At 49.3% G+C, this 20,014-nt stretch overlaps 1 protein-coding gene across 4 annotated transcripts in view; it reads left to right on the forward strand.

The window, feature by feature from the left end:
• The window catches only part of EPC2 (enhancer of polycomb homolog 2), a 526,369-nt gene that overhangs the window by 334,722 nt on the left and 171,633 nt on the right, over nucleotides 1-20,014 (forward strand). Inside the window, exon 1 of one of the 4 annotated variants that reach the window (XM_054722915.1) lies at nucleotides 19,769-20,006. The exons of 1 other annotated variant lie outside the window; for it this stretch is intronic. The gene's annotated coding sequence lies outside the window, so the exon portion shown is untranslated. Of the gene's footprint in view, nucleotides 1-19,768; nucleotides 20,007-20,014 lie in introns of those variants that run through there. 2 more of the 4 variants (XM_054722911.1, XM_054722914.1) reach the window with 2 other exon arrangements.

A 20,014-nucleotide genomic window follows, 5' to 3' on the forward strand; every position in this document is an offset into this window, starting at 1 on the left:
TGCTTTCAGATTTAGCCCAACAAAGTAGTGAAGCCGAGAAGCCTCATTCACAGCAGGTCCCCTGGTGTCCTTAAATCACACACAACCTACATCTAATCCACTGGGCCATTCAACTTGTGACTGCCACAGCCCTAGCAATTAAAGACTGAGTCACGAGATTGTGCATGCAGGGCTCCTCTTTGCCACAGGCAGGGCCGCAGCGTGGTTGTGGGCTCAGGGACTGGAGGTGCACTGCCTGGGGTTGCATCCCAGCTTGGCCACCCACTGGGCAAGTTGCCTCATCTCAGTGTTCCTCAGTGTCACTGCCTACTGACAGGAGGCTGTGAGGACTAAACGCGTGGTTGTGTGCTACAGAGAGCTTACCAGGGGTCCTCAAACTTTTTAAACACGGGACCAGTTCACTGTCCCTCAGACCGTTGGAGGGCCGGACTAGAGTCTAAAAAAACTATGAACAAATTCCTTTGCACACTGCACATATCTTATTTTGAAGTTAAAAAAACAAAATGGCAAAAACACCCGCATGTGGCCCGCGGGGCCGTAGTTTGAGGACGCCTGGCTTAGACGGAGGCCTGGCACAGAGTGAGCACTGCGTTCACCACGTCATCGTTGTTGTCTAGACTGGTCTCATCCTACCTTCTGCCTCCTGACGAGCAGAGGGAGCCGTCAAGATCGCACAGCTTGTTGGGGGCAGATCCTGGACTGCGGCCTCTGATCTGCTGTGCAGCGGTCCTCAAACTTCCTGCCTTGGAACCCTTTATGTTCTTAAAAAGTATCAATGACATCAAAGAGCTTTTACATTTGTAGGTTATATCTATTGGTATGTTTTATATTGGAAATTAAAACAAAAATTTTAGCCCGGCCCGCATGGCTCAGTGGTTGAGCGTAGACCTATAAACCAGGAGGTCACAGTTTGATTCCCAGTCAGGGCACATGCCCGGGTTGCGAGCTCCATCCACAGTGTGGGGCGTGCAGGTGGCAGCCGATCAATGATTCTCATCACTGATGTTTCTATCTTTCTTCCTCTCTGAAATAAAACAAACAACAAAAACACCACCAAAATTTTGATATGTTACTTCTGTTAACATAAATGCCATTTTTAATGAAAAATAATTATTTTCCAAAACAAAAAAACTCAGCAGAATGGCATTGTTTTACAAATCTCTACAATTTGGCTTAAGAAATGGCAGCTGGGTGCTCCTGTCTGCTGCAGTGTTGTTTTGGTTGAATTACATGAAGAAAACGCAGCCGTGTCACTGCAGACAAGATTCTTGGCCATTTAACAACTAAGAAAACTATGACCCAGGAGAATTTTGCTCAGAGTCCTGTCCTCACAGGTTCGCTCTGGGAATTGAATGAGATGGAGCGAAGGAAGAGGGAAAGTCTCAGAGTCCCTGGCACAAGTTACCCGTCACAATAGGAGCCGGTGTTTGGTTGTGGGACAGGCCTGGAGAGAATAGAGGAGGCAGGACTGTGGGGGGAGGACAGAAGTAGCTGCGGGGGCACTGCTGCGGTGCATGAATCTGGCGCCGCGGATTCGGAGGCCTCAGGAGGACCCGGGGAGAGAAGTCCTCATTTCATCCACAGGGCAGTGGGCTGCTCTACTTGAATTCTTCCCAATGCCGCGTTTCTCTGTTACAAATTCAGAGCAACTGAAGTTGTTCCTCCCCAGCAGATTGCACTAGTGCTCCTGTGAGATAAATCCCCTTCTATTCAGTCATGATACAGAAAGTACGATCGGTAATTCTTATAATGTGGGGTCAAATTGTAGAAAGGCAGAAGAGAAGAGAAGACTATGTACTGTTTGGATTAAGCATAAATCCACTGCAAGCAATTGCAAACGCCAAAGTTGGGGGGGGCGCGGGGTGTCCCTAAATACTTCTTGCAAAATCCTTATATAATTAGCTTCTCTCTCCAGCCTTCCCCACCTCTTCTAAAGGAGGTGGTTTCATTTCCTTCTAAGTCTGGTCACACGTTGCCATTCTGAATCACCATCTCTAGTTTGGCAGAGACCCAGGGACAGTCCACTCTAGTCACTTGGTCCAGTATGCTGCTATGAATGAATGAATGAATGCATGCATGTGCGTGGATGACGATCTGAACCATCTCAGAGAGTTGACAGAACTGGTTTTTAAATGGCCTTGGGGTTCACCGGCCTGTCGTAATGGCCCCTCTGTGATGACAGCAGTCAGAAGCACCTTCCCCTGAGACTCACCGTTCGCCTTTGTAAGTTTTATCCGTTTTTCTCCTAAGTTTACCTGAGGAGATGGGCATGCAGCTAGCTGGGAGGAGATGGGAGTGTCCTCGCTGAGTGTGTTTTCCGTTGGCCACCGGAAAGGCTGCCTAAAGAGCTGTAACTCAGGGGGAAGAGCAGCCTCTTCCTAATAAAGGGCCTTGCATCGGTCGAGGTCCCGTGTTTTCCTTTGGGCAGCCTGTCACAAGCTCAGTTCTCTCTCGCCCTCCTGGAGGTGACTGAACTGAGCAGGTCGGGCCTCCTTTGTGGCCCCCCATTTCTTCTGAGCTATTAGCCCAACGTGCTGAATCCTGCACGTGGTGGGGAGTGGGGAGTTTCATGAAAGGCCTTCTCGTGGAAACCATGTCCCTTCATGGTCTGCTGCAGTTCCTGAGGCGCCCCGTTGAGTCTGTGTGTCTAACGTTTGGCTCTGTCAACATGGCTTGCCTGCGATCGTCACGTTAAGCCATAATCCTACAATTTGAGGTATGTGCTTGTTACCTCCCTGCCTCCAGGCACGCAGGAAGACCATCTCATCTGACCGGGGACCCATCAGTGGTTCTGGGATAGTTTGGGGGAAAGGAACTGGGCGGGGTGGCGGGGGTGGGGGTGGGGGGAGATGGGGCTTTCAGCGTGGTGCTCAGAAAGCATGCCTGGGCTACTGGTTTTCAGCTCAATGGATTTAAGTGACAACTATGGCCATGCTTTCAGAGGTTTCCCATTTCTGGTCCTAACATGAGCGAGCACACATCTCAGCAGAAAGACTAGCCATTGAAGATGCTCTTCCCTAAGAAAAACCTCTCTCTGTGATTCTAAACACGGTGTGAGCATCACCCTACAAGGCTGTTCAAACCACTTTTAATTGGGAGCTTTATAATCGTTATGATTATACTGTTGGAGCAAGAGAGGTACTTAACAGATAAGCTCCCTGGGTGTCCTCTGTGTCTGCAAGGAGGTGATCTTCTTAAAAGGAATCTGTTCTCTCTCTCTCCTCTCTCTCTCTCTCTCTCTCTCTTTGTTTTTCCTATTCAGTTTTTGTTCTATATTTCTCAAAGGTTTTTTTCTCTATGCACTTTGATCTTATCTGCTTTTATAATCCCTTTCCATGCCCTGATTCCTCCTCTTATTTATAATTTATATCCTGCTTATTTATACAAAATATGTGAGGTTGCTTACATTATTATAACGTATAAATCAGGAGAGAGGAGAGAAAGGTTAGAGAAGAAGAGAGCATTATCACAGGAATCGGAGATACTTGCCACAGTTGAGCCCTAAATTTGGTTATCAGCTTTATAGAGGCAAAAACAGAAAGCAGTATTTGTTAGGCTGTGGAGTTCTTTTTAAACCTTTCCCCCCTTCTACACAATTTCCACTTTCTTTTGCTCTTACTTATCCTAAGAGCAGTTGGGTTTCCTTAGTGTCTCGTATTTCCTGTGCCAGGTAATTCCCACAGGGAGGAGGCTCCCATCCCTCTCTCTCTCTCTTCTCAACCCTCCCAACAACCACCACGAGTTCTGCCCAAAACTCATAGGCGAGATCACAGGCAGTCCTGGGGCTTCCAGCCGGGGTGAGGAAGCCGACCTTTCCGTTTCTTCGGGAAAGCTGAGCTCACTGGCGTTGGTGCAAAGGGCTGGGCTCTGGGTCGGGACCAGCCCAGACTTTCATCCTGGAGACCTGACGAGCATCTCTCTGGTGGCGAGTGGAGTGAAATCACAGGGGTGCTCCACTGAGTCACCATCATCCCAGGCAGGTGAAGCATCCCTCTTGGGACTGGGAACCTCTGTGTTGGCCAGAGAGCCTGAGGTAGGGGCTGTGTCTGACCTGCTCTGGGATCCCAGGTGCTGGCAGGTGAGGAGTGGTGTGTGAGTTCCCCCGGGAATGAGGAAGTGCATCCTGTTTCTCTGAATATCTGTAGTTTCAATAGACAGTGACGTTTGGAAGAGGATGTTTTAAGGCTACACACTTACATCTAGAGCAGTAAGTAGGAGGCTGTGCTGCCAAGCCACTGGCCACGCGTGACTGAGCACCTGCAATGTGGTCATGTCCACACCGAGGTGTGCTGAAAGGGTCAGGTAGACCGAGGTTTCAGACACTGGGAGAAGGACTGAAATGTCTCAGTAATAAAATCGTCATGTGCAACATCTCAACGTGGAATGCTGCTTACCGATTGCAAGGATAATATAGTGAATGTATTGGGTTAAAGGAAATCCTACATTATTAAAATTAATTTTACCTGTATCTCTTTACTTTTCAATGTGGCCACTCGAAAATTTAAAATTAGGTGGCTCGCATGGTATTTCTATTAGACATGTCTGGTCGAAATGTCTAGAATTACAAGCAAACTTTTTTTTTCTTTTTGCTGAGGAGTGAATTTCCATTGTATCTTCTAACACCTGTTTTCTCTCTTTTGTTCTCTTTCAACAGATCTGACTCTCCACGTAGCATGTCAAGGACGAAATTAATCACCAGTTCCTCTCCCCCACCCCCTCCTACACACTTTTCTTTCCCACTTGCTTCCCCAGCCATCTGCAGTACACCCGTTTCAGGTATTTGAGCTGTGTAGAAGTTCTGTGTGCAGACATGTGCTTGGACCGCTCTCTTCCTGAGAAATCTGAAGGGGTGATTACAGAAGACCCACTCACTCCTGGGAACCACCGCTGCAGACTCCGCCTCGGCCCTCGGGCCTCGGGCCTCGGGTCTCGGGTCTCGGGCCTCGGGCCTCGGGTGGTCTCTGGGCGGCCCCTGCACTGTTCCAGCAAACGCCCTAACTTGCCATTGCGGGGGGGTGCGGGGGGGACAACCAAGTGCTGTGGAGGCAGGTGATCACGCTCTGCTGAAACTGTCTGGTTTCCTGTAAAATAGACACTTTATATTTTTAGGGAACAAACAAAGTGCTGCTATAGGGTTCAAAATTTTCATTCTGAACACTTTTCCAAAACAGATTACTCCTAGGAAGCATTTTGAATATCCTGGTCACATCTTTGGATCTGTAAAGTACACCTTTTAGTATGACATCCGTTAAAATGCAAAGCAAATTTCTTCAAGGCAGAAAAACAATCTGACAGCAGCAATGTAGAATTTGTTCACTCAAACACATCTCTGTGAACGTGAAAAGTCATAAAATTCACCTCTGAGCTGTTTGCTATTGAACCTGCAGCGACGAGTCTCAGCCAGCCCGTGTGAGCACCCCTCCTTCAGAATTGCTGGAAATGCCGCAGAGTTGGATGAGTGGAAGTGGGGTTTCCCCCTTCGCCCTGGTCCGCCTGGAGTGGCATCTGGATGGCCTCTTTCTCTAGGGAGCCATCTGGAGTCTCAAGGGGGTATTACTGCCGAAATCCAGGATCATTCCAGCAATTGAAAGAGGAAGCCCTGGGGAGAAAGTAATGGACAAATTTTTGTGCCTATGAATAAGTTGCCATGAATAAGTTACTTAACTCATCATTCTATTTGGGTCCTCTTTTTGGCATCAAATACAGGTTTTATCTTCTTAGGCAGAATTAGAAGAAATCAATATGGATGGATTTAAAAAAAAATATTTACCTGTTGCTATATTCAAATACATGAATCTAAACTGAATCAACTCCCCCTGGTGTGCATATGAAAACGATGGATTTCCAAGTAGTAAAGTTTTCAGGGAAAATGACAAAGATTCAATTAAGTTGTTCTTCTGTGCTGCTGCTGTTTTGACAGATTTGAGGATAAGTCCATGACAACCAAACCAAACTCGGTGAGAGCACCGGTCCTCCTGCTGCTGTGCCTGCCCAGAAGGAGCGAGCTGGCACTGCCCCCTGCTGTCTCCGGAATGAAATGTGGGGGAGACGTTGGGCTTTCTAGTGGCTGTGTGGACAGAAGATTGTTCATGGTGCATGTGCGTGCATGTGAGGGTGTGTGTGTGTGTGTGTGTGTGTGTGAGAGAGAGAGAGAGAGAGAGAGAGAGAGAGAGAGAGAGAGAAGAAAGCACTAAGGACTGAATTGACCTCCAAAATCTTGTATAAAATTACCTAACAAAGCAAAGCTGCTTTATTTAATTTATTTGCTAAATGTCGCTTTCTGTTTGTGTGTGTTTTGTTTTGGGGGCAAGAGGAGTAAGGAGTGAAGAGGATGAATTCTACCTGAAGTATTTATTTGGAAAAGATGACAATTTTGCATTTTTAAAATTCTTCTGTTTGATTTTCTTATGTTGTTGCCAGGACTCGTGCAGTATAAACTGCCCAACTGCTATTTGCAATCTGATAGAAGGGTCCTTGTAGGACAGGTTCTGCAGCCCTTACCAGGTGATAACATATGCCATATTTATAACCTTGCCTCTGATTTTAGACGCTAAAACATTGGTCTTTGAGAAGATTACCAGTTATTAATGGTCATACCATGATTGTCTATGATGCAACTGTATTACTTTGTGTTTGGAAATTGAACCAAGGTCAATGATTTCTTTTTGGCTCTCTTGTTAATATATTTTGGATTTTTTCCAAGGTGATTTTTTCTAAGGTACCCCTTTTCTACTTCTAAAGAATTGCATGGCCCTTTCATGTTTCAAAGAAGCAGTCACTTGTAGTTCCGTATTTCTTGATCTCCACAAGGGACTCACAGAATTCACTTCACTTTTATTCACTGAGAAAGTTGGCTTTGATGTCTCTTAAAGATACTTCTGCTAGTTGCTGATCAGCCAGTCAGTTCACCTAGCTTTGATCTTTATAGGACCTCGAAACTAAGTTTCCTCACTGCAACTAATAGGCAGATTATTGGAATGGATAATACGGTACATTCAAGTGGATTCCTAATATTACTTTGTGTAATAAGCTAATTTTGAGATCATATATTCTGTAGGCCACTTGTTTAGAAAGCCACATGTATGCAGCTTTAATTTTTTTAGACTATTGCTCCATTACACGTGGATTCTAAATGTAAAAAGCCACACTTCTGAAGGCCAAGCCTATGGTTGTATATTGGTTGTATGCTGCTCTTTGCTAGTGTGTGTGTGTGTTTGTGTATAAGTGGTGTGTTTGTGTGTGTGTGTGTGTGTGTGTGTGTGTTTGTGTATAAGTGGTGTGTGTGTGTGTGTGTGTGTGTGTGTGTACATGTGCACGTGCGCTTTTCTTCTCTAAATAATTTTATATTTCATGCTACTTCTTGAATGTTTACTTTGATTCTTGAAGGGAATACTAGATGGTTTATACAGATAAACTCTACCTGCAGGATAGTGGATTGTTAATTTAGAGGAATGCTGTTGGGGATATCTAAACTATATCAATGCCAAATGTATTCTGGTCACTTACCAGAGACTTCTGTACAAACGCATCATTTCTTTAAACACTGTACAGCTGGCTTTTGTTGAATGGCGAGTGGTAAGGAGAACATTAAGTGTAGATTAAGGGGTTTCAAGGAAATAGTATCATATGATTAAATTAGGATTCATAGAAATATTGGGATAAATGGAGAAATAAGAATGTCTGTCTAGAACGTAGCATCTAATGTATTTTGAAGCCCTAAATCCACACAGAAACTGATACTCCTGTCCAAGGCCAGACCAAGCCGTCACCAGGACTCAGGGAGGAGCTATGGGCTCTCCTTTCCTGCAGGAGCAACTGAAAGCAAACCAAAGCTCTCAGCAGCCCCCTCTTGGCAGTGCATGTTTCTAGCAGCGCAGAAGACGTACTGGGGAAGTTTTTCATCAGCGAGGCAGGGGACGTTTTCACTTCATTCACTTCGTTGTCTCACCCTGCACATCTTGAACAAGTTGAAGGAACCATCATAGACTACAACAGCTTCATTTAACATTCAACTTAGACTTTTTAGAAGTATTGGGCAAGGGCCAGGAAGCACTGCTCTATGGAGTCCGACTGTACATGACAGGTTGTGTATCCGTTTTAACTCCTTTCCATTGGGTGCGGAGGTGAGGGGAAGAGGGCATCTGTAGAATTGTTCATGTCTAGTTTGTACAGTTTGTAGTGTGTACTGCAGATGTATGATTGCTGGGCTCTGTGTATCTGTACAGTAGCTTTCATTTTAAAAATTGTGGGCAAACTTGGTGGTTTGAAGGGAAGAATGCAGTTTATATCAAGTAACGATGCTGTAATATAATACATGTAACAAAAAAATCTGGAAGTAACCCTCCCCTGGCCCGTGGAAAATTTTGGTTTCTTCTGGGTTCTAAAATGAAGACGTATGGGTACTCTGGCAGACTGCATGTTGTATAATTTGAAAAATACTAAAAGTGGAAAATAAACTTGACTTAAACTTTGGCTGGTCTGTTTTCCCTGATCTGAGTCCAATGCCAGTGTTTGTGTGAGCCGTTTTCTGGCTTCTGAGGAATTCATTTCAGTGAGCTGGAGCTCACATTCAGCACATGACCAAAGTCACCCTTGGCCTTTTGCCTTTTGCTTAGCCTGAATATCTGGTTTTAATTTTTATTTCATTGAAAAACCAAGAAAACCTGACACTTGTCCCTTCAGCACTCAAACGATAGCGACTGATATAAATAAACGTGTTAACTTTGAGTTAAAGCAGGATTGAGTTAAAGCTCAGTAGACACACCAGTGTCTCAGCCGAACCTCTTCTTGCCCGAGAAAGGCACTTATTCTAATAATATGTTTTGGAGCATTGGCATTCTTCAGCTAATGCAGTGGAGCGCTGCATATGTTGGAAGATTACTGGCATCTTTGGAGAAGGGGTGGGTGTTTGTATTTCTGTTTAACCTACTGATTATTAGCGTTAATGTGCAGTGCTGAGATCTCGAGGGGATCCTGGGAGCCTTTGGAGAAGAGCAAATGGCAGGGCACAGGATTATTTTTACCTGCTCTCAGCAAGGGGACTTCCCTACCTCGGGTGACTGAATCCTCTGGCCACACACGGTTTCATGTATGGAAAACACCCTCATTCTCGTTCTTGATTTGGTTGATGTTGCGTGCAAGCCAGGCAGTATACTGCTTTAATCAATTACAAGTGGGAAGGATGGGTGCCAAATGAACATTTTGTAAGTGGAATTGAGGGCATTGCACATCATGTGCTTTTAGGATATCTTCATCTTTCTGGAAATGGTTGTTTCCCAAAGCACTTGGAAGAGGCAGTTTCCAGATACCAAATGGTTAAAGGTGACGTCCGTAGTAAAACTACAAATGGGGTGGGCGAGTTTTTAGGCCCAAGCCTGTTTGTTTAAAATGGGAAGGCAGTCCTCTGCAAGAACCCAATTACAAGGCAGATTTCAATGTCGATGGGAAATGCCACAGGCCCCAGAGCTGCAGGCTCGTGCTGTTCCCGAGCTCCATCAGCCGCGCGCTGCGCTGCACTGCACGGGCTGGGGCTGGGGCTGCGCCTCGGAAGTACAGGGCTGGGGCCTCTGGGAGAATGTGGAACTGAAGCTGTAATCTGCTAAGGCAATTACCGGTGACATGTGCATTGGCAGGTTTAATTCTAGCACTTGTGACAGGTTTCATCTTGTGATGTGTCTTATGTACATAATAAAACAACAGGAGGAGGAGGAGGAACCGCTCGGGTGACACATCGGATGAAAATGTGGGCTCATTTGGCAAAAGGCACCGTGAGCCACGGGATTTTTACTTTCCCTTTGGCACAGGAAGCACCCTTTTCGGTGCGGTTCGTCGGGCTCAGAATGATGGGAGACTTGCAGGTCACCGCAGAGCTTCTGTGTGGGAGCTCCTCCCTGCCCGGCACCCTCCAACCCTCCCCTTCGCCATGCTCAGACCGCAGGTGATTCCCACAGCGTGCTTCACGCCTTCAGAACGTGTACATGAACTCAGAGCCATTGGCACACTTGTTTTGAACGACATGTAGCAGCACCAGAACCTTCTCATGCTCAGAAAGCGGCAACCAGCAATTCATGCGAGACTGCTCTGGCTGGGTGCCAGACACTGTTTTAAGTGCTTTACATGTATTAATCCATCTAATCCTCCTAATAAACCCACGAGGTCGGCACCATTATCTCCGCTTTGCCCGGGAGGGAAACAGGCACAGAGAAGTTAAGTAACTTGCCCAAGGTCTCCCAGCTAGGAGGAGGAGGGGGAGGCAAGACTCAAAACCAGGTGGTCTGGTCCCAAGGTGTGCACGCTCTGCAGGTAGTAACCACTTCAGAATGATGCGTGTGTGTGTGTGTGTGTGTGTGTGTGTGTGTGTGTGTGTAATATGCCTCAAAAAAGCCTTTTGTGAAGAATTGATACAAAGCTTTATAGCTTCACAACTTTCCTGTTTCCTCCTTTGATTGGACTCTGAGACATCATCGTGCGAGTCCCTTTAAGCCATCAGATGTATCCAGGCAAGAATCATGGAACCGGTAATGAAAGAGGATGCCTCCTGGTGGGGGGTGAGGGGCTTCTAAAGCAAGGCTGAGTAGCTACAGTGGTCAGAAGCCTTTCCATAGCAACAGACACTTAGACATGAGGCAGACACTTCAAACCGTGTGGTGAGAATTCAACTGATCATGATCCATGTCGACTTTTTTCTCTTTAGGGCATCATCTCTGGTTGCTTGTTTAAGTACATAGCCTATAACCCCCCCCCTCCCCTACTTCTTAGGCGAAAAGTAAAGCAGGGTTCTCTTGCCCCATCTCAGCTCGCTCCACCGGGGGTCTGAGGGGCACTGGTTGGGTTCTCTCGGCCCCAGGTCTGTGTGAGGCCGTGGAGGAGGCTGTGCAGGGAGCCCTGGTAATCACTGCCCCTCCCCCCATCGTGAAGATGAATAGGGGCTCATTTTAGTGCTGTGGGGTTAGAACAAGTAAACATGCCAGTCATGCCACACCTGCACATGCAAGTCCAGCTACAGGAGGGATGGAAACAGCACAGGCGGCCTCTCCTAGGAGCCCTGCTTCGCCGGACTCTAGCGGCACCTGTCCTGTCCGAGGGTGCTGCTGATGCAGGCTGGGAAGGACAGGTTGGTGGCAGGGTTTTCTAGGCCAAGGGATGCTAACCTTCAGCCAGTGCCAACAGGTGTCCCCGCCTCCCAACCCAGGTGTCCTTGCTGCCCTGCGAAGCCCCCTCCGGGGACACCCCTGCACACTGGCTATCAGGCCATGACACCGCTGAGTACGGATGCTCCTCGACCTCTTTACTACAGGTCACGTCCCAACGAACACATCCTAAGTTGGAAATACCATAAGTCAAAAATACACTTATACACCTAACCTGCTGAACACTAAAAACTTGGACGTGCCCAGAGCACAGTGCACAGCAGGTACCGGGTGCTTGTCCTCCGCGCTCCGTGCCCGACGGAGCTGCCGCTCCTGCCACTGCCCGGCATCGGGGGAGAGCAGGTGCCACGCGTCGCCAGCCCAGGAAAAGATCATGCCATGGCTTCTGCACCATCCGAAAGTCGAATGATCCTAGTGTTGAACCTTCGTGAGTCGGAAACAGTCTGTAATTCTGTAGAGCTAAGAAATGCCCAGTCAATTGCTGGGAAGCAAAATCTCAACGTATGGAGAAAATGCTCCGGAAAATGGCAGTTTTACCCCTTATTTTATACACCGGAATGAAGATGGTGTAAGGGGGTTACTTGAAATCCACTGGTGATAGATTAGGGAGGCAGAGAAAGCAAAGTGAGGAAACCTCTGGGATTGGATAAAACGTAAAACAGAAAGACACACACTGCTTTTACATTGGTGGGCACAGGAGAGTTACTAATCAACACTTACAGCACAGAGAGACGTGTGTGGGAGAACAAGGTAACAGTGAGGGATTCTTGGGTCTCATGCTCTGGTGGGAGTTGTGCCCTGGGGGGGGGGAGGGTCTGGGAAAGGGGGATTACTCTGACATTCCAAGGTATGTTATTGCAGATGCAACAGAACAGTCGAAAGGCTCAGTTATGGTAAGGATTGACCTTTGTCAAGGAAAACAGCATCCTAGGCCCGTGGTCGGCAAACTGCGGCTCGCGAGCCACATGCGGCTCTTTGGCCCCTTGAGTGTGGCTCTTCCACAAAATACCACGGCCTGGGCGAGTCTATTTTGAAGAAGTGGCTTTAGAAGAAGTTTAAGTTTAAAAAATTTGGCTCGCAAAAGAAATTTCAATCGCTGTACTGTTGATATTTGGCTCTGTTGACTAATGAGTTTGCCGACCACTGGCCTAGGCCATGACTGCCTGCCATGACTCACTTGTAGGAAGTGTTCCTCTGTGGCCAGCCTGTGTGGTTCGTTAGGGCTCTGTGTGTGTAAGGCCTGCCATGCAGGCCTCCCCTGGGCTTGTAAGGTGTACTATGTGGTCCCTTTTACACCCACAATTCCCAAGTGGAAAGAATGATGACGCGGGAACCTGGGTTCGACTGTAATTCCCGTCGAGCGGCTGGTGGAGGCTGGTGGAGGGTTAACTGCACCGCATCCCAGGGCCTCTCTGAGCTGCGGAGCCTGTTGGACCACACTGCCTTCTGCTGCTCAGGTTGTGGTGAGGAGCAGCTGAGAAACTCTGTGCAAAGTGCTGCTCAAGTGTCCGGGATCGAACCATCAAAAACGTCCCAGAGATGTTTTCGCCTCAGACCCGGGCTGTGCCTTCCCGTCAGCAGCTTTGCTTCCAGCAGGAGGAGGAGGAACGTGCAGAGACAGGATCGCCTGCTTCTGCCCACGAGGTCAAGCCTCGCCATAGTTCTCCATTTAGGGTTCTTCCTTTCCTCCTTCCTCTTGGGGAAAAGCCGTCTTAGGCTATTTCAGGGGTTGATCTCAGAATCCCTCATTGTTACCTTGTTCTCCAAATACCCCGCTCTCCAAATAACCCCACTGGGGGGCTTTGGGGCCAGTGCCCATACTGTGGCCGTTCACACCGGGGCTCCTGCGAGGCCCTGATGTGGGATCCTGGGATCCTGAGTCAGGTCCGTTGGCTCCCCAGTAGCCACAGCTGGTGCAGAGCCTGCTCCCCACCGCAACTTTGCAGCAGCTTAACAAGTTCCCCACAGAGAGATTAGAGGAGCTCACGGAATCACTTAGCCAAGCTGCTGCACAAAAGCACTCTCGGCTCGTGCCAGCGTCTGGAAGCACGCTGTCTGCTCCCTCGGCTAGAGAGCCCATGCGAAGGTCCCCTCCTGGTGCCGCCCCCGGAGGCAGGGCTGTCCTCTGTCCCGGGGGCCGGCCGCTCCTAAACACGAGATGAGAGATAACCGTGATCACGGCCTCTGCTTTGTATTCAACTCTTTCCAGGCCTTAGACCAGGAGGAAACCAAAGCCCAAAGAGGTGAAGTCCTGTGTCCCAGGTCCCGAGGCTGCTTTGCCTCTAGAACTCAGGTTCCTTCCGTGACGGCCCTCGGCTTGCCCGGCTCAGTTTTTGCCATTCCCAGTTCCCCCTATGAGTTGCTGTAGATAAATAGTGCCCTTTAAAGTGGTTTTGGCTTTACTGTATGGAGCCAATACATTAGGGAGTTCTTGAAGAAATGAAGTGTATGTCACCAATCCGTGGAGTAGCAGAGAAAGGTGCAGGGACACTGGGAATTGTCTGGATGTTAAGTGACCATCCTTATGTCACATGGGGAGACCGAGCCCGGAGCACCTTGCTCAAGTCAGGGTTCCCTCCGCTGCACCACCCCTCCCCCTGCAAACATCAATGCTTCCCTCGTAACTGATAGCAGCGGGAGCCTCTCTCACATGCGGTCAAGCACTGCGTGCTGTGAGTTGGGTGGGAATGTTTTGCCACAGCCCTTTGCTGTGTGTGTACTATGTGCCAGGGACCTGGTGGTCCAGGGTGGACCGTCGCAGTTTATGGACTGGAGTTCCAGTAGTTCCCACTCCCCCCTGTGGTAACCGGGTGCCTCCAACAAGTTATCTGGCCTCTGCAGCTGAAATCTCCATGTGATGAACTCAAAGCGTTTGGCAAAAATATTAACATTCATTTATTCTCCCTACCAATACAGGTGTCCACAAAATGTATATACAAGGTATTTGTAGATTTTATATATATATATATATATATATATATATACATATATATATATATTGGTTTCAGAGAGGAAAGGACAGGGAGAGAGAGAGAGAAAATATCAATGATGAGAGAGAATCCTTGATCGGCTGCCTCTTCCACACTCCCTACTGGGGATTGAGCCTACAACCAAGGTACATGCCCTTGACTGGAATCGAACCTGGGACCCTTCAGTCCACAGGCTGACGCTCTATCCACTGAGCCAAACCAGCGAGGGCTGTAGATTCTATTACATTTTGAAAATGAAATGTATTTTAATAAACACTGCCTTTATAACTATTCAAAGTGTGTATACATTTTTGGGGGACACCCTGTACTTGAGCACCTAATTTGTGTTCAGCATTGCTTTCAGAGCTGGAGAGCTGTGGTAGACAAGACAAAGTCTTTATTTTCTTAGAGGCAAGTTATAAGCCAGTGAACACCACTTTCTAAAAGGACTCAGTACATTCAGGTGCTGGGGAGAGAAAACAGGACGCCACGATAGCAAGTGTCATGGGTCTACTTCAACCTGGTCGTCAGGAGAAGCCTCTCTGAATGATCAGAGCAACCGGCCATGCAAAGATCTGGAGACAGTTCCAGACAGAAGAACCAGCCAGTGCAAAGGTCCTGAGGCAGCTTTTGCTTGGTGGGTTAATGGCAATAGAACTCTGGTTTCATGCAAAGAACTCTCTCCACACTGGTGTTTCAGTTCCTTTTTGACCTTGCAGATGAAAAAGATGGTAAATATGTATGGGTTACCTCCAAAAGTAAGAAGTAAATTTGGGAGAATCAAGATCTTTCCTGGGGTTAGAAAGACATCCGCAAAGCCATTTGGACATTTTTGTAGCCGGTAATTTTGTAAGCAGACCCATAGAATGTTGTCCAGGCTTCAGTGCTTGCTCTGAAGCCCAGGCGAAAGGGGCCAGCACCCACCCAGTTAGCCCGGCAAACTCACCCCAGTGGTGGAGAGGGCGGAGGACACTGAGGGATAAATCTGGAAAAGCTGGCGTGTGGCCCGACTTCAGGGTCAAGCACAGGCCAAAGGGGCCACCTGCATCTTTTCATGGCCCTCTTTTCAGGAGAAGGAAACTGCGGCAGGCAGGGTGCCTCCGTGGAAATTCTGCTTGCTGGCCTGGTGTGTGAGACGTGAGCTGAATACACTCTGGGCTATTTCCACTTTTTGCTACATCAGGACTCTGTGATTGGTGAGCATCAAAATCCCAACGAAACACATACTTCCGTGGCTGCCCTTGGTCAGCGTGGAGAGAATTTCCCCGGTCCAAAAGAGAGGATGCTGGATTTGTCTGACAATGCTTGAGCTGACACTTCTGGGCGTCCCTGGAACAGGACTTTGATAACCACGCTTGCTGCAGCCGCTGCCTCCCTGGTCTTGCCTCAGACTCCGTTCTTGCCCAGATCTGCCAGGAGAGGAGCGCTCCCCACTGTGGGCCTCACACAGCTAAATGGCATCAGGCTGAAGCAGGCTGTTCAGTATCTAATTAGCCTGTGGCTCCAGGAAGTAGAACAAAACCTCTACATGTTTGAAAGATGTCGCTGGAACGTGTTAGCTGAATAGCCTCAGCTGTTCAAACAGCAAAGCGAGACGCAGGTGGGGTGTGGAGGGGGTGGGTGCTGGAGTGAGGTGTCAGGAGTCCTGGCAAGAAAGGTCTCGGCTTCTTTGGGATTTAAAGGGCTAACACGAAGGTGGCCGCACATTTTATTTTCCTCTTTGCAAAGTCTGACTTTATCTTTCGAGTGCCCCTCATGGGAACTTGGGTTGTGGAAGGAACAACATTTTCCTTTGTTCAGGTGGGATGAGGGCTTCATGTAGAGGGGAGGGGGGCTCCTTGCAGACTGGGATGGCAGCTGTTTCAAATGGAGCCATCTCTGGGCCTGTTTCTTCACCCGAGAAAGCAGAAGGTGGGATAAGGTCAGCCTCCAGGCTGCCTGGAGGCAAGTGGCATCTGGGGTGCTTATACTAAAACCTCCCGCCCTCCTGAGCCCAGATTCTCAGGAGCAGAGGGATCTGTCTGGAGCGAGCCTCCCAGGTGCCCCTCCTCCCCAGAGGTGCCTGGGGACAGTGGTCTGCCTGATCTCTAGCCTTCCGGCTCGGAAACCCTTGGCTAAGTCTGGGAGGCAGTGAATTCTAATTATGTTCCAGACCCAAACCTCTTTGCAAATCTGATGACAGCTGTGGATGCTCTCTTTAGGAAAAATGTATACATCACAAAATATTAAATCTAGTTTCAGGGTCTCCTACTCTAATGTCAGTTGGCAAAAGAGAGTCTAAGATGCCAGCCGGCATGTCTCAGTGGTTGAGCCAGGAGGTCACGGTTTGATTCCCCGTCAGGGCATATGCCCAGGTTGCGGACTCGATCCCCAGTGTGGGGCGTGCAGGAGGCAGCGATCAATGATTCTCTCTCATCATTCATGTTTCTAACTCTCTCTCCCTCTCCCTTTCTCTCTGAAATCAATAAAAAATATATTTTAAAAAAAGAATCTAAGAACTTAGGACTATGACTATTGCAAAGTAGCTGCTCACTGAAGGTTATTCTATTATGTCTCTCAGCTTTCCCATGATATACTAGTATTCTTTTCATTTTACAGATGAGCCAAAGTGGGACAGAGAGAGAGATGAACATACCTTGTGAGTGGTGGCTGGATTTGAGCCCAAATAGTCTTATTCCAGAGCCAGTGAACTTAAAATTTTGGATAACCTAATCACACAAGTACCACATTTGCCTACCGGAAGTCATAGCTCTTTCTGACTTTGATATTTATGGCCATTGCCCTACAGTTCCCCTATATCAGTTATAATTAGTTGAGTAGTTACTGAGTAGCAGTGCCAGGAATGATCCTAGGAACTTTATGTGCATTGTTTTATTAAAAGATATGCTCAGGAAGGGAAATGCAGTATTATTGTACACACTGAGTCCTAACTAAATGTCGAAAAAATTAGGGAGGGAAGCATTTCCTGAGGCTTAGAAATTTTCTGGATTATTTCCTCTTTGGGTAATTTCTCTTTCATGATATTATCAGAGACCTAGAAATAGACAAGAAGCTGAAGATCTTCTAGTTCCAACATTTCCCTAGGGACCAGCAGAGAACAGTAAGACAGTTATTTGCAAGGATTAATTCATCCTAGATTCCTAAGAGTCCAGCAATGGTTTTTGTCTCTAGGTTCAGCGCTTTGGAGTCTATCAGACACCAGCTGGCTCTCTGTGTGCTGCCAGTCAGAGCCACGTAACGACAGTGAGAGCACTGCTGAGTGCGCAGGTGCTTTCCGCTGGCGCTGCGCTCACGCACTGCACGTGCACGGTCCCACCGAGCCTCACAGTGGTATCGGACCTTCACGTGCAGATGCCCCTTTCAAGCAAAGACCTTCGGGCAGAGCTCTTGCCTGATTTGATGCCTGCACATTTCCCAAGTGGCAAAAATGCATAATTGAAGTACACAGCCAGGGATATGCAGGAAGCACCGATTGGGGGAGGGGGGAAGGGGAGGGGGAGAGAGAGGGAGAGAGTCAGAGTCCATGTGTATGCCAGGGTGGAACTTGTGCCTTCCTGATGATTCCCAGGCCAGTCTGGGTGGCCTCACTCACCCACTTACCAGGCTGGCCCAGCCCAGATCACATACAGCAGGAGGATCCTAAGTCACAGAGGATCACATGCTCCGCTGACTGAAACCAACACACAACAAGGGCTGGGCCACTTCACGTGGGTGAGACTCAGAGGAGCTCACAAGCCCAGCCCCACCTGCCGCGCAAGTGGCTGTCCCCGTGGGCAGGCCCTCCCACAGCCCCACCCTGGCACACCAGCCTCCGCACCTGCCCCAGTGGAGGACAAGCGGAGTGGGGCACACCTAGGTGGGGCACCCACTGCCACTTTTTTCCAGGTTGGCCTTGCCCAGTGTGAGGTGCCCAGCCAGGCAACACCAGTTCTTAAACACCCATCCACGCAGGACTCACTGATGGAGGGGAATGGGGGCTCCAGGCCTGAGAGTGCGGAGCATACTGCTGGGGAAAGGAAGGAGCAAGCCACTTGGCCATGACCTCACCTCGGCAGTCTCTAATTATGGCCTCTGAGGTTTAACACATGCAGCCATAGACGTCTACTGCAATAGTTGTAAGAGTGCTCTCCACCGCAGCTTTAAAGTTATACAGCGTTCCCTGTACTGCTCTTGAAATGGATTTCTTTAATGAATCTGGACATTAGCAGCATCACACATTACCGTGTGTGTGTGTGTGTGTGTGTGTGTGTGTGTGTGTGTGAAGCCCATTCATTTGTTCAGTGGGACACACACACACACACACACACACACATCCCACACTCTTTTATCCTATTTTGGTATGTCTTTCTTATTGTTTTTTATTGGTTTTTAAGAGAGAGGGAGAGGGAGAGGGAGAGGGAGAGGGAGAGGGAGAGGGAGAGGGAGAGGGAGAGGGAGAGGGAGAGGGAGAGGGAGAGGGAGAGGGAGAGGGAGAGGGAGAGGGAGAGGGAGAGGGAGAGGGAGAGGGAGAGGGAGAGGGAGAGGGAGAGGGAGAGGGAGAGGGAGAGGGAGAGGGAGAGGGAGAGGGAGAGATTTAATTGAGAGAGGAACATCAGATGGAGCCTGAAACCCAAGCATGTGCCCTGACCGGGAACTGAAACGGTGACCTTTTGGTGCACGGGATGATGCTCAACCAACGGAGCCACGTCAGCCAGGGCTGATGTGTCTTTATTTTTGAAACTGTCCGGGACGCAGCAAATGCAAGTGATTTGGGTCAAACGACTCTGAGAGGCTTGGAAAGGCCACAGATTAGAGATCTCCGCAGAGGACCAAAGCCAAGCGGAATTTCTGCACCAGTTCTGTGCCCCCCAATTCTTCCCAGCTACAGTCGCGCCAGCACCTCATACCACCAGCGCTGGGGTTTTGAGTCAGTTGCCACAGTGTTTCCACAGCAGGGCTGGCAGGATGGCATTGGAGTTCAGAGCCCTGCAGGTGACACGTCAGAAGTTAAAGATCTGCGGGGCAGCTTACAAACTGGCCCTGGGAGGGTAGACCTTCCGGGGCGGCTGGCTGCCTGGGGAGGGATGTCCGCAGTACAGAGGGCGGGTGGGCTGTGGCTGCTGAAGTGGGAGTGAGCCCTCTGGCCTGACGCGAATGACCAGCAGGAGGCTGGACCCAAAAGAGCGGGCCACATCTCGCTTGTTTATTAGGTATTAATGGAGCACCTGCTCGGTGCTGGGTTTGTTCAAGCTTCTGGTGATTGAACAGTGGACAGGCAAGGTCCCTGCCCGACTGGGGCTTGCAGTCTAGGGGTGGGGAGGACAGCACCCTCGGAAATGATTTTATTTATAGCCTAATGCCATTATTAAAACGGGGGTGGTGGTGGCGTGGAGTGGGGTAGGGTGGAATGATCGCAAAGGCCTTTTGAGTCCTTCCAGTTCTGAACTAACTCGCCTGTGCCCTTGGCCCAACCATTCCCCCCCCCCCCCCACCCCAGGGTCTCGGTTTCTATGTTCTGCAAAGAAAGGGGAGGCCTCCCCCTCTTTGAGCTCCGCTGCGTCCAGCTCCCTCCCTCTGAGTTCATTTCCTGAGCGGCCAGGCGGGGTGGGAACAGCCGGGCCCTGCTCCCCGCCGCCTCCCGGGCGCTGAGCGTCCCAGGTGTCACCTAACGCGGTGGCCCGGCCTCCCTTCCGCCCGCGGAGAACCTGCGAGGTTTGCCCGCGGAGCTGGAGCCGGGCTGCTCCCTGGCCCGCGGGACCCACCTGTCCGGCCGCGGCCCCCTCGGGGTGTCCCAGGTGTCGCAGGGCGGGAGGAGCCGCGCCCCGCCCCGCCCCGCGCGCCGCAGCCAGCAGCGGGCCCCCGGCGGGCGCTGGAGCCGAGGCGGGAGCCGGGAGCGCGGGCGGCGCAGGTGAGCGG

This window comes from Eptesicus fuscus, chromosome 11 (assembly GCF_027574615.1).
Source record: "Eptesicus fuscus isolate TK198812 chromosome 11, DD_ASM_mEF_20220401, whole genome shotgun sequence".
In the NCBI taxonomy this organism is placed as follows: domain Eukaryota; kingdom Metazoa; phylum Chordata; class Mammalia; order Chiroptera; family Vespertilionidae; genus Eptesicus; species Eptesicus fuscus.